Genomic DNA, 15087 nt, shown 5'->3' with positions numbered 1-15087 from the left:
CATCCTCAAGAAGTCATGACTTGTGAATATGCAACTCAAATTGATCATATGCACAAATATTAACAGTTAATTCCCATCAAAATAGTGATGTGTTCACATTCCTCATTGTATTTGTAACAATTACTTTTACAGTAAATTGTACTGGATAAGAACTGCATTTGAGAATTACAAGTAGAGAAATTATTACATTTTTTGTTGAAACTGTGCCTTTTTTATTATTCTATTTCTGTAGTGCTGGAATGAAATTATTTATTAAACTTGTCTCTGTACCCAAGAATCATCAAATAATTAAATTATCTGCACTTGCAGAACCCTATTGCCCAAATATATTTGGTTTGTATTTCAGTTTTAGATTCTAAAGTTACCAAAGTTAATACATTTTTGTACGCTAAATATTAAAGATAGGCCAAACAAATCCTCAAATCTTTAGTATTAAAAAGATTTCATATTTGAGGAAATATATTTAAAGGAGGAAAATTCATAATTTCAAATGCTAGCAATTCAGTATTTCACAAAGTACCGTATTGGTCCGAATATAAGGCGACCATTTTTACATAAACGAAAGATGCAAAAATTGGAAGTCGCCTTATTTTCGCACCCAAGACGTCAGAACCGCAAACATTAGTTCCAAGCTGAAAGCTACAGTAGAAACATTGTTTAACAAAACGTTCACAATTTTTTATATTAACTAAAACTTTGTTACCTCACACGGGGAAAAACGATAAATCCACCTAATATTGCAGTAATTCACAATTGTTTGAAGTTGAAAATTAAAATATTTGTTCTTGAGTAAAAACGTGAATGTTGAAGCATCTCAAAATGGCAACCTTTTATTTCACAATTCATATTTGTACTTTGTGTACAATCGCGTGTTAACATTTACGGTAATTTATCTTCAGATTTTTAACGGAAATATTTGTACTAAAATATCACAGTTATTTTCAGAACGATTGTTTACGTTTACAAACATTTCGGATGTAATGTTTGGAAATTCACGGCTGCCAACTGTCTTTCCACAATATTTCTTTGTTGTAAAACGAACATTGCCGAACACGCACGAAGACGCCATATTAACAGGAATTTGGTACGTTGCTTCAAAAGCTATTTTAATAATCCACTCTTTATTTATGTAAAAACCTTTCATAATTATAATAGATTATTCTTTCAAATTCATAGAACAGACTCTCTCTGTCAGAGAGTAATATGGACAAATATACGCGGTCACGTAACCGAGTTATTCATGGCCGTATGCTTCATCATGTCAGCTAGCCACTTGTTTTGTTCCGGCAAGATGCATTCTTTGTTTGCTTTTTTTACGTTTAACACACTACTAAATAGTAATACGCCTTGTTCTGTGGTAATACGTAGCTTAAGTCAAACGGAAAGTTAAATGCTGTATTTTAAGAGTGATTAATAGCCATTGTAAAAATTTTAAATTCGTAGATACAGTAAACTGTGAAAAATGAACAATCACAGAATCACACATCGGTGGAACGGCGGGGAACGAGCTCTAGACAAATAAACAGCTCTGAAGATGACAATTATGCAGCTACATTAGAGTAAACATACGAAAAAATTTCTAATGTAATACTTAAAAATGTAAATATTTTCTAATTGTTTTCTTTTGACTTTTAGGGTAGGCCATTCAAACTTATTTTAAATAAGTAATGTGATAAATATAAATTAATTGTTATACATAAATGCAAAAACGATTTATCAACACAAAATGTATGTCTAATGAATTTTCACATTAATTTCTACCAAAAATTATTTTTACATTTGTTTGGCCTCCTGAAACTGCAGGTCGCCTTATATTCGGGGTCGCCTTATATTCGGGCCAATACGGTATTATTTATCTCTACAGAAACTATCTAAAAATGAATCTGTCATTAGATACAGTACTCCGGGAATATTTTAGAACTTAAGGAAACATGTTTGACAAAAAAAATGTTATACCCCACAGGCAATTTTTTTTATTTTAAAAATTACTGAATGAATAAATTTATTTTTTTTAAATTTATTTGTTTCTATTTTTCTGCTCATGTACTTTATTTCTAATCTTGAGATTTGGATTTGAGGCACTTAAGAATCAAATTTTAAATTTTTTGTTAATAAGTGGATAACACATTGCCCTAAATACGGGAAATTGAAATAATTTTTTAAACCCTTAAAATTTTTGGTGGTGTTATATAAGTGAATTGTCTTAAGACCATAGTATTGTTACCTGGTCTGAAATAAAATATTTGTGTTGTACAGCCCAAGGTGATTAAGGAAGCCCTCTCTGCAAGGCATATTTTTACGTCTCAATTCCTTGCATACAGTAAAACAATTACCATGTTTTATCGCATAATCGTTTCACTTGCATAATCGTTGCACCGTTATTTTAGGGCATCAATGTTTTAAAATTTGAAAGAAAAAAATTTACATAAATGTGGTTTGATGTTTTTGATCCCGCGCTGTTAAGAGTGTGAGCACTTTGTTTAGGTAATAAAAATGATATGATAAAAACACTGTGCAATAGCAATCTGAAGTTGAAATTTTTTTTTGTTTGGATATTACAGCTTACTGGTTTTAATTATCAGAAATACTAAGATATCTGATATGTAAATATTCTTTTGAAGATGTTTTCCAACAATATAACCTTTATCCGTTCGTCTTTGTCACCGCTATGTATCACTTATAAAAATGGAGCCAGCGCTAGTTTGCATCATTCATGTTTGGTTTCATTGATGCCCATATTGAGTGCGTGCACGTAGTTGAATATAGATAATAATAGCTCACAGATTTCATGCAATACGCGCACTCTGTCAAGTGCCAAGTAAATTACATTTGATGGCCCGCACACTTTCATGGTAAGAGTACGACGACTATAGTTACGTGTTAGTTCGGCTCACGTTCAGGTCACGGTTTTTGTTTGAAGCATGGTAGCCATTTCCTTCATTTTATAGATTCTCTTGCATACTATTTCACAAATTGTCTCCGGTGTGCTAAGATGACATTTAACATGAAGCTATAACTTTTAACTTATGTTATTTTCATGTTTCATTTAGGATAGAGAAATACCGATTAGTTATTTTGTATTTGTATTTTGTACATATCAGTCATTTCTAATGCAAAGGCATGTTTGGAAAATTTTATTATGTAAATGCTTGGTTTACAATATTAAAGCCTTGTACTAAACATCTAAATAAAAAGTTACTGTTGAAATACATTAAATATTTTTAAGCATTAAAAAAAAATTTCTGTAAGTAGCAGGTAGTTTTCTGGACAGTGTAATTGGTTTGAATGTAAAACCATACTAAGACAATATTGCATTAATTGTGGGAAAAATGTACACTACCTACTGGAAAGTTTAATAGTACTTTGATTTCTGCACAAGTACGTGGCCAACAGTTTACTGCAAACAAATGAAAATACATGCTGTCACCAAAACACATTTTACTTAAAAAATTTCAATTAAGCCCAAATTCTGGAAAATGTATCCTTTAAACCATCTGAATCAGAACAGTGGATGCTTGTGTCTAGATGTCATTGTCTGAGATTAGTGTTTAGACACCTCACATTATATATATTTGTTATAAGTGTCACTTACTTTCTAGTACATAATCGTACTGGATCAAGTATCGGCTACAAAAATAAAGCTAGAAGTACACTCAATCATGTTTATTTCCAGCACACACAGGTTACACTGATAATTTTACTGGATAAACAATATATATTTTTAAAAAATAATTTCAAGTACATAGTGGGGCCATTTAGAAACATTACTAGTTCCTAGTCCTAGGTATTGTCCTATTTCTCTGCTTATTTCTTTCAAAACATGTTTCTTGCAACTGTTTCTATATTCTGTAGCATGAACATCCCTCATCACCACCATTTGGCCATTTTTTTTTTCCTTTCCATTGCACTCACAAATGGTCTGACACTTACCTCAAAAGTAGAAAGCCCTTGAACTAAAGCTTTAAAACTCAGATATACAAGTATTGCCTTAATGGTGTTTTTACACGTGATACAAACTTGCATGAAATAAGCATCTGAGATATTGCAAGTTTTCTCATTGAACACTAGGTCTCAGGTTGGCCAGTGTTTATGCATTAGTGCAACATGGCGATGCATATGTATGCGACATTTAATGTCTGGCATGTTCACATTGGTAATGTTAGTGTGTCCGCTAGTTGTACAATATATACGTCCAGTGTAAATGGGCCTTACGGGTGCTGTCTGCCCGGGCGCACATACGGTGCGCAGAGTTGCAGGAAAAATAACACAATTTCAAAACTTCTCAAGATATCTGAGTGGGGTCTGTTTACGAAAAGCTTTTAAGAATTTGATGAAGGATGAAAAGTACTTTTGATTTCAGATTGTTTTTTTTTTTTTTTTTTTTAACTTTTTTTTTATAACTGTAAATAGCTAAAAGGCAGTTTTTGGAGTAATTTTTAGGTATAAAACAACCGGTACAGATTATTGAAAGCACTTGAGGTACTTGCATTACACCTGTATCTTCATTTCTCCGACATATGTTACGGTCACTGCTCAAATTTCACAGTTTTCCTGTGACGAGAAGACTGGCTGCCAGTTCAGAGCCTTGCACTGGGAGGCTATACAGCGCTCAAAATACCAGCGAGCGTCGCACTTATCATCCCACCTCACTTAAACATACACCCCGACCAGATGGCACCTTTAAGCCTTTATGATAGTGTGCTTTTAACCCTTCTTGGCATGCTGGCACAAGATGGTAGAGTAGGGTGGCCACCTGACAAGGAAAATTGAGAAACCTTGAATTAGGTGTGAATTTTATTGCTGCCAAGAGACCTATCAATATTTGAAAGCCATTAGGGAAGTATCTCTCTCTCTAGAAATTTGGAAAGCACTTGGTTAACTGCTAGTGTTGCTTACAAACTGTCACACTTGTATCAACTTTTAGTGCTCTTTACAGCTTAGTTGAAAAACTGCATGCTGTGCGTACAAACTGCCTTATATCATTTCTGAGCAATTTTTACTAGCGAACCTCCCAGTGCAGCAGATGTAAGGAATACGACATCTGATAAACTATGAGTTGTCGGAGATGTAGGAAGTCGCCACTCAATTTCTTTCTTCTCTCGTGTTTCTTTGCTGAGGGGGATACAATTTAAGCATTATGAAAATTCAGATCATGGGAGAGCAATAGTTAGGTATGTGGTGGGGGAACCGGTAGAGGATGAGAGTATCGGTGGCGATGCCACTCCAACACATGCACTAGTGGTTGAATAGGTATGTAGCGTAGCATGCTATAAGCTAGTTGTAACGGCCGGAAGAGGAGACAGCAGAGGAGAGGTAGAAAAGACGCAGCAGTAATGCTATGGAATACTCATTTTTTTCTTTTTTTTTCAAAGATCATAATACTTGCTGTTCTCAATTATTTTCAATAAAAAAAATAATTTATCTCTTTCTATGCCTAATAAGCAAGAAGTTTCATTTCTGTTGCATGTGGACTCCACTAACACTTTTTTTACTGTAACATCTGAAGCTTTTCGCCAACAGTAAAAATAAACAGAAGCCAAAACTGAAAACTATTCTTGAATTGTCACTTGAAAAACTAGAAGCTCTATTGCAGAATAAAACAAATTTTTTGTTGAACATGGAAGAAATTAGACTATCGGATGGTGCCCTAATTATGCTTTCAAGTGTTTTAATATAAATTTTTTTAAAGGGCTGTTAAGAAAAACACATGTTTAAGATTTTCTATTAAAATTAATTTGTAAATATATTTGTTTTGCAACCAGTATTAAAACAATTTTCTGATGAATAGGAAATAATATCTTCCTACTTGTCCAACTCAAAATTCATACTGTGTTGAAAGGTTCTTTATGAAGAATTTAAAGCTAGGAACGTATTTTGTAACACTTAAAATTCTCGCCAGTATTTTTGTTAGTTATGTTAATATTTTTTATTGTCATGTGTGAATTGTTTTATACCTGGTGGCAACTGTGGAATTAATTTTAATTGTGGCATTATGTATTTATACCAATGCTGTCTTTTTGTAAAATTTTGCAGTTTATTGATACTCTTATAGTTTAAGCAACATACAAGAGCTTCTAAATTATGTTCAGGTAAAACACCACAGAAGTAATACTGTCTAACTGGAATGACTTATTTCATATAATGAATATTAAATGGTGTATTTAATATTATTTGGTTTTATTAAATACTAGCTGTAACCCGCAGGTGTGCTCCCGTGGTTAAAATAATGGATTTTTTGTCAATAGAGCACCAATCCTCAGTGCCCATTATTGTAGTTCTCTTGAAAAAAAAACTAAAAATGATTTCAATAGGATGCTACTATATATGTATAATGTTTTTTGTCAAGCCTTATGTTGAATCAAACAATGTAAAACCATATTATATTTATTATAATTTATAATTTACAAATATCATCACAAAATTATGTTTGCAAACTATGGAAAACATTATATACAATTATTGATGTATACGTGTGGAATTTATTCTTGATAAAATAAAGCTTCCGCCTGCTGCTTCGCCCATGTCAAATTTTATCACAAGTGGTCTAGCCGTGAAATACTGCAATATACTCCTGTAAACTATGTTAAATGATTTATTTAGTTCAGCAAAACATGCATATTTTGCGACCCAGAAACACGTGAGCAAGATAGCATTTTCTGAGCATACGCATCTGACTATACATCGCTACATAACTGGACACGTATATTAGTAGTGAGATGAAGCTTTTCAACTTTGGTCCACATGTATGATGCTTTTAAACGCATTAATTTAGTCTGCGGAAGTGCCTCACTTGACAGGCAAAGTCTGCCTAAAATCACTTGCCAGTAACACCACCACGCCACCCATTAATGTTTGATTCCTGTGCATGTCTTGTATACAGTAATCAAGAGCCTCAGTAGCACATTTGTGCATCAACGTTCACTATTTCAACAGGACGCCACTGGCACTGCTCTTACTGATGTTGCATGTTGGGGTTTCTTCACTCGCCAGATTAAGAGGTAATTTAAAGACTGACTGTGCCGTCTGCCCACCGCTAGCAATGTTGCAGCGATTCCAGAGGAAGCCACAGCTAGTGCGACTTTAATATCATTGCGAATTTTTGTTATAAGCAAATTAAGCAAAAAAGTTTTGCCTGTATCACTCGGGGCATCAAGGAAAAAAGACTGCCTTCACCACTCAACTCGTGGTAAATCTCTTTTTTCTTGGGTAGCAGACATTGTCCAGTTTCGCTCATGTGAGCATCTAATATAGTGTGATCGTAGCTTAACTCTCTGATCAAATCGTTTGACAGCTCTCCTTTATGTTGTGGTGTGGACATACCAAAATCGGACAATTACATTCCGGAAATTATTATTTGGTCCTCGATAAGTACCAATGCCTCATTGAAACAAAGATCATTGTTGACTTGATAGATTCTTTTAAATCTGTGAAAGATATCCTTTGAGAATGCATTTTTGTACTTGTCCCATAGTTGCAGAGGTTTGGATAAACTGCAAGTGCATATCAATGTGGCAAATAGTTTTCGTGCTGGTGAGTGACACAACACAGCCTTTTCTATGGTGACATCCCAGTGGTTGTCAGCTTCCAACAACCCCAACTTTTCACAAACCTGTCGAAAAGTTCAAGTTCTTGGCCATCAGCAGTTTTTAGATCCAAGAAGTTATTACATTTAGCAGCATTCGCAAACAATAACATTTACACTTGCTAACATGCACAGTGTAAATGCGGCCAACAGCATCCCCTGCGTATACACCTGGCCAGCCATTTAAAGGTGTTCCTTGTAAATGACGTTTCCATTCCTTCAGCGATGTATTCCATATATAGTAACATGCGTCATTTTGCTCAACAGAAAAAAATGCAGTTAGTTTCGTTCTAGGTGGTGCTGCTAATCTCTCTCTAAAATTATTTTGAGTGTAGTAAACCTCACCATTGGGTAGATGTATCACTAGATGAGTGACTGTTGGGTGTCTCTTGTGCAGAGGCAGACCCAAGATCCACCATGCTGCTTCGTTAGTTTTAACATATCGATTGCATCTAAATGTTTGCACCTCATCTCTCAGGTCAATGTTTACATTCCCTTGCTATTGGATTTTAAAAGTAGCCTGGTCTCTACCTTTATTTATATATTTTCAAATATATTTTATCATATTTACCTTAGTACAGAACTCTGCATTTATATAGGAATTAAAATTTTTAGACAGGAGGGGAGAATATGGGACCACACAGCTACTGTCCACCAATATTTCCTGTATTCCTGCCTGGGTTTTGAGTTGTGCATCCACTATATTCTTGTGCACTACGCCTGTACAGAGGATAGCCTTAATTGTTGGTTTGAGTATCTTTTAAAAGCATTGTCGGATACTTTTTAGAATTTTAGAACATTTTCCTTTCTTCATGTACAGCGATTAAGAATTTAGTGCACCACAGGGCCCATGAATCATATTCTTGGTCACCATATCATAGAGCTTTTGATCGGTTTCCGTGTTTGGTATCTCCACATGTATGACTTCGTCTATTTGGTAAGGAAGCAATTTTTCCTTCAACCAAAGCAGTAAGTGCATGTGAGGCAAACCTCGATTATGCCACTCGATCAAGTAATGAAGCACTGCATGTAACCAAATATTTCATCCTTTGTAAGTAAAGCAACCAACTTCTTTACTTTTATTTTAAATAATCTAGCTGTTAAGTCATACCTGTCTGTTGAACTTTGATCAGAAATAATTTTGTTTGGTGATTTCTGGCCCGGGGGGGGGGTTACATGTCATTGTAATAAATAGATCAGGCCTCCCGTAACTAAGCACGTATGTGAACACATCCAGTTAGTGTTCATGAAGGTATCTCAAGCTATTCACAAATGATGACTGGAGAATCACCATCTGACCCAAGTTATTGGCCCCTAATCTGCATCATTTCTTATCGCATCTTGTAAGTGAATGTAGTTTTCTGTGCGCATTTTTTTTATTTAAAGAAATAAATTATAAGTGCTCACTTTCCATCTTTACATACATGTCTACCAAAAACTGATGGAGGAGCCTACACCGAAGCAATAAATTAAAATTGTCACAATGTATCAAGTGATAAGCATAAAAGTCTTTGCAGGACACATGTTTGGCATGGGAAGTTCGGCAAATGGATTTATCTGAGGTATGTCAATTATCGGGTACTCCAGTGCATCATAAAATTTGTGTGTGTCGGGAACCCTAGTGATCATGCCATCGTGCGTCTGTACAACTATGTCCCGAGACGTAGTTAGTTCACCACTAATTAGTACGACAGATATTTCATTTTTGGTCGGGATATTGAACGGTCTCTCATGTTGACCACGTGGTACACGGTCTGGTTGGTTCACTACCTTGTAATTATTATCATTGGTCATTCTGTCCCTAGCTGTTTTAATTTCATGCACCAAAATGTTTCAATAATGTAGAACTCATAATTTTTGAACAATGTTAATTCCTTCATCTTGCTGATACTCAGCACGCCTATCGACTTCTGATTCTTCATCACCCATGAAATAAATTTGCAAAAATTGTGGTTGTATATTGGTAGTAGGAAGGAAAGAACCAATTCTGCCATATACTTGTCTTTGGATTGTGAATGTCGGGAAAAATCTTGGCATTGAGAATTTTATCATCTCCAAAAGATGTCATATGAAAGCGCGTATTGTATTTACTTATACTTCTCAGGAAACGGCGAGACTCATCTGTTTCATATGAGAAAAGCTATCTCAAAGGTTCAACTGGCTCGTCTATGGAAGGAATGGCTACTTTTCCGCCCGAACAACACATACCTGCTGCTTCCTCTTTCCATTTAAGAGCTTCGCAAAATCTGCAATCGTTGCACATTCATTCTATTTTTTTTTTTAAAGCTGGTGACTTTCACTATCAAGAGTTTCATCATACTCAAATGCAGCTTTATGGAACACCTCCCATGTGTTTCTGGTTAATATTTGACGATGTGCTGTCCTTACAGCAACAGCGCGTCTGCGAGATTCAGCCGCTTCAAAAGTTTCTGTGGCTCTTTGGGACGCCATGCAAGTTGCCTGCTGCTGACATCTAGCTTGGTACTGTTCTGGTGTGTCTGCATCCTGTTGAGACGCTAGATACTCAGCATGCTGTTGACGCTGATCTTGCAACTGTTCTGGTGTGTCTGCAGCATTGTGTGCTTTCTCACGCATCGCCTGTTCAAGCCTTCGCAGGTCGGCTTGTTCAGACGTCTCGTTATTTCTAGCTATTTTCATAGCTAAACTTTATTAGAGCTTTGTGAAAGATTAGACTTACGCTTTCGCGGGATTTTGCAAGTACTATTTTTAAAAAAATCATAAAATTTTCAATCTAACTAAAACCATTCCAGTATCTAACTAAACTAACAGTTATTCTTAAACTAACTTAAATACTATTCTAATATCTAAATAAACAAAAAAACAAATTTGTTTGTTCCAAGGAGAAGTTGCCAGACCGACAGAGAAACAACACACAATGTACATTGCTAAAAAGTATTAGTAAGCTAGTAGCCTGTGTGTTAAATAAATATCCACACGCATTAAAAAATGATAGTGTATTTGTAATTCAAGGCTACGCTAGCTACTGATGAATTTAAGAACTAAACTGTTAGTATCTTCTTTATATTTCTAGCCGCCGTGAGCTATACTAAGCGGACTGGTTCGTACCAAATAGAAGAATATGAAGTTGTCAGACCGACAGAGAAATGACACACACTGTGTATGACCATTGATTTTCTTGATTAAAATGAATTTATCACGTTTTAACTATATTAGGAATAGAATTTCATATTAATATGAGACCTGTGTGTTAATTCAGGTAACTATCTGTGTGCCAAATTTCATTCAAATCCATTCAGTAGTTTTTGCTTGCCTCACAAAATTTCCCATATATATAGTAGTACGATGTAACCATCAATGGTTAGCTATATTCTTATTAATGTATAGTAAACATTTCATAAAAGTTTTTAGGAAAACCTTAACATCTTGCAAAAATATCTAGAATTTGGTTATGCAAAAAGTGGCCATCATGTAAGTACTAGCTGTTCTCCTGCCAACTCTCCTAAAGGAACTCTCCAGGAGTCTAGCAAATCATAATGTTTTTACATATTGCAATGCAAGTTTAAAAACTTTTAAAGCATTTGATTGGTTTCTAGAGACATCACAGGCAATTCAATTCTGTAGACGACAGCCTCTTAGAGGAGGTTTAGCAAATTTGTCATCTTGAAAGATGAACTTACTGTCTACATATTAAAAGCAAGACTGAACATTGGGATGTTGGGTACTGTGCATTCCTCAAATGGTGCCAGACTTAGAGGTGTTTATGGTAAGGCTAAGATAATCCTACTAATATTATAAACGCGAAAGTTTGTAAGTATGGATGGATGGATGGATGGATGTTTGTTACTCAATCATGCAAAAACAGCTGAACGGATTTGATTGAAATTTGGCACACAGATAGTTTATAACCTGGATTAACACATAGGCTACATATTCATGTGAAATTCCCTCCATATTGGATTGAAAGTGTGATTTAATTTTATAACAGAAAAAATCATAGGTCATAGACATACAAATAGTGAGTGAGTTTCATTTCTCTATGTCTGCCACACGATCGCATACATACTAAGGTCTGGCAAATTCATATCCTTCTCCTTGGTGAGACCAGCCCGCTTAGTGGAGCTCGCGGCGGCTAGCAAACTAACGGCACTAATAGCAGTTCAGTTCTTAACTTCCTATATAGATAGAGTTGCCTTGAATTTTAAACTTGCCATTGTTTGATGCGTTTGTCATGTCTTGAATTTTCTTTTGTTTGTGTCGTATGCCTTCCTATACCATTCATCCGATTGCGATGAAATTTTGGTGAGTTGTTATGCGCATGCCGGTGAAGGTTTCTGAGAGGGTAGAACAATAGTTGGAGCTCGAATCGTTTCAAAAAATGTTTGTATTTCTTATATTTTAGCAGTAGTTCGTGTGTTTTCGGTGTATGAGTGCGCATACATTACAGAATTGAACTGAATTAAATATAAACAGTGATAATTCACAGAATTGAACTGAATAAAATACAAACACCGACATTTCAGTTCATGTGTGATATAAACAATAGGTAGCCCGAGAGTGGTTTCAATAAATGTGTTTATTTCATATTATATAGCGGCACTTCGTCAGTTTTCGTTGTATAAGTGTGCACGCATGACACAATGTAATTAAATATAAAAGAAAGACAGATAGAGTGATAGATATAGAGTGAGATTGAGAGAGACAGAAATAGGTTGAGATAGTACTAGGTATAGGGAATGAAATGGAGTTAGATAGAGAGATATATATTGATGTATAGAGCTATATAGTGATTGATATATAGAAGAGATAGAAATGGTGGGATGTATAGATGTATACATGTAGATATAGAGAGATAAATAGAGAGAGAGATACATAGATATATATGTAGATAGAGAAAAAGATATATATATATATATATATATGTAGAGAGATGGATAGATGATTGTATGTGTGTAACTACTTCAAACATATTACAAAACAACACTGAATGAGGCATTGCAACGAATGCCGAGCATTAGCTAGATAATGGAATCTTTTCCATATAAGTAATCTATAGTGCTTTATAGAGTCTACATTACATACAGACCACCAATTTTTTAGATATATAGAGGTAAATAACCAAACACTGGCAGAATGTCTACCGGGTTCTACCAGTGATATAATTATTTTGCACACTCAACATTCAAATCATGAAGACAATTACTGTCTACATCTGATTTCAATTATGGTCCCCTTCACCCTGTGTTCAGCCCGGGCTATGCCGGGTACTGCAGCTAGTTTATTGATAAATTTAGATTTGTTTTCTGTATGATTGTGTTTAACAAATTTGTAATTATTTAAAATCACTAACAATCCTAATAATTATATATGTGTACATATATTTATATATGTGTGTATATATTTTTATATGTGTACATATATTTATATATGTGTATATATATTTATATATGTGTATATATATTTATATATGTGTATATATATTTATATATGTGTATATATATTTATATATGTGTATATATATTTATATATGTGTATATATTTATATATATATCAGTTGTATAAACAAAACAATTTTCAAAATTAAAATTTTATTGTATGTCAGATTTTTATTTTCCTACAGTTTACACCTCTTATGGTTCCATGTATATTCCTGTATTTTACTGTATACATTTTTCTTGGACTCCTGTGAGAAGTGTGGGGAAAAAATTCACTGTATGTTAAAATTTAATTAAAAAAATATTTAATTTTCGAGAATATAGTAATATGCGATATGTAATTTGATTCTAATGAGAAAAATATTTGCAGAAGCCTTAGAAGACACTGCTTTCACACTGCCTTTAAAAAATTCCTTAATTTACAACTTTTAAAAACTGGGATTTTGAAGATTCTGTCTTGAGAAATAAGATAAGCCTTGCCTCAAATGCATTAAGTGTCGAAACAAATATGAATCTACTGCAAAGATATTTTAGACCATCTAAATAATGTGTAACATTATTTTAATAATATCAAAGCTTTAGGAACAAATTTTGACAAGAACAAGAAGTTTATGGTATAATTTGAACTTTATATCATACCAGAATGTTTTAATTTTCTACATACATAATTTTTTTTCTGGTTAAAATGCTTAATATACTTGTTTGGACTCTTGAATCACATATTAAGCATTCACTTCATTCAGATGTGTCTCATAGCATTAGGTTAGCTGATTACTGAAATAAATTTGGTAATCATTTATTTCTGATGAAAATAACTTTCCAATGCTTATAAATTTTTATCTTTAATCCCAATTTTTAGGGTGATAAAATTGATGACAGACTCATTGAGGGTCAAATTTTGAGAAGTCTTTCGAAAGCGCAGTCTACTTACATTCACCTGGTAGCCTATCCACCTCTTAGTTCATACATGCTTTTTGAGCAACTGCCAGCTGGGAGCCTGTTCCCCTCCACTTTCAGCAGAGATCTGGCAACACTGCTCAACATTTTCTCTGATGAACTGCTAACAAAAGGGCACAACTTGGGAATTTCATTTTGCGATGAGGTATTCAACCCTTTAAACTAATAAAGTGCATTGGCGACTCAATTCAGAAAAAAAAAGCATTTGAAAATTCAAGCACAGTTAATATAGTAGCCAAGTTTCACACTGGTAAATGGCGCAGCAGTCTAGGGTGGTATGTAACATGCTTGCCTGCTGCCCAAACGCTCTGTTTCGATTTTCGTTGAGTGACTTTTTTGTTAATAATTAAAAAATTTTAAAAATCTGTTTACATCAGTAATTTAAATATACATAATTTTTAGGTATCAAATATTATTTTATATAAAACTTACGGGCTATATTAATAAGAGTTAAATTCGAGAGTTGGATATTTATTAAGAAATTTTAATCATATATTTTGTTTTATAAGAAATAACATGGTAGATAATTATAAAAACATTGCAAACAAATTTTTTTTTTCATCTTTTACAATTAATAAAAGATTTTTTACACGAACAACATTGTTTAAGTAGATCTGATTATCATTCAAGAATAAACTGGCTCGTTTGTTCAGAGTTAGCAAAGAAATATGAATGATCGAACTGTAGAATAATTATATACAAAGGGCTAAGGAAAATAATTTATCCCATTATCCTTTTCAATAGAAACAATCGTAACTGATGGAAACAACTGCTCAGGTCAGTTCAAATCTGTTTTCAACAAAATATTTTATAAGTGTTTAGATGGAATATTTTAAAACTTTTAAATAAATTTTAATTACATTATAAATTTTATTTATAACTTTTTTTATACCTACTCATTAAAATAAATATTTGAAAGGTTTAATTGTTACTGTAGTTAAAATATCAAGTTACATGTAATAAATAATTCAAATATATTTTAATTATAAATATTTGTAAACAATATATTTTAATAAAGTGTAAATTACTTTAAAAAAAGTGACAATCAACAAGAATCTACACTTTAGCGTCTGGGTGGCAAGCAAGCACATTACCTTCATGGCCACTGCGCTGTTGGCCAGAGTGATATTTAGA

Source organism: Bacillus rossius, chromosome 3 (genome assembly GCF_032445375.1).
Source record: "Bacillus rossius redtenbacheri isolate Brsri chromosome 3, Brsri_v3, whole genome shotgun sequence".
NCBI lineage: Eukaryota > Metazoa > Arthropoda > Insecta > Phasmatodea > Bacillidae > Bacillus > Bacillus rossius.
The sequence above is the reverse complement of the archived record's forward strand: the minus strand, read 5'-3'. Positions refer to the sequence as shown.